The sequence below is a fragment of the Penaeus monodon genome, chromosome 19 (assembly GCF_015228065.2).
Source record: "Penaeus monodon isolate SGIC_2016 chromosome 19, NSTDA_Pmon_1, whole genome shotgun sequence".
Lineage (NCBI taxonomy): Eukaryota > Metazoa > Arthropoda > Malacostraca > Decapoda > Penaeidae > Penaeus > Penaeus monodon.
In genome coordinates this window covers 12,115,716-12,116,042 of record NC_051404.1, presented here as the reverse complement: position 1 = coordinate 12,116,042, position 327 = coordinate 12,115,716, and the positions used below count along the sequence as shown (strand labels likewise).

At 38.8% G+C, this 327-nt stretch overlaps 1 protein-coding gene across 1 annotated transcript in view; it reads right to left on the bottom strand.

Annotated features, from left to right (window-relative positions):
* Nucleotides 1-327, bottom strand: part of LOC119585330 (roundabout homolog 1-like) — a 189,296-nt gene that overhangs the window by 60,560 nt on the left and 128,409 nt on the right. The window lies entirely within an intron of this gene.

Genomic DNA, 327 nt, shown 5'->3' with positions numbered 1-327 from the left:
TGGGCCATGGCTGCGGGAGTGGCTAACCATGGCCAATGCGGAAATTACTTCTCAGCTGTGTATGTGTTTTTTTTTATACAATATCATGCAACGGGGAACTACTATGTATAAGATTAGCATAAAACGGGTTAAGCTTATCTTGAGCGAGATCATGCAAGGAAACGGTTTTCGTCTATAAGCCAAGTCACTTTAGGTAAACAAAGAGTAGTCAACATGGTGTAAACAAGAGATATTTTCACGTGAAGGAAGAAAAGAAGAAAAAAACATATAACTCTATTTGTACAGGATGCAAGCAATAAACAAGAGCCAAATACCGTTACACCTGGT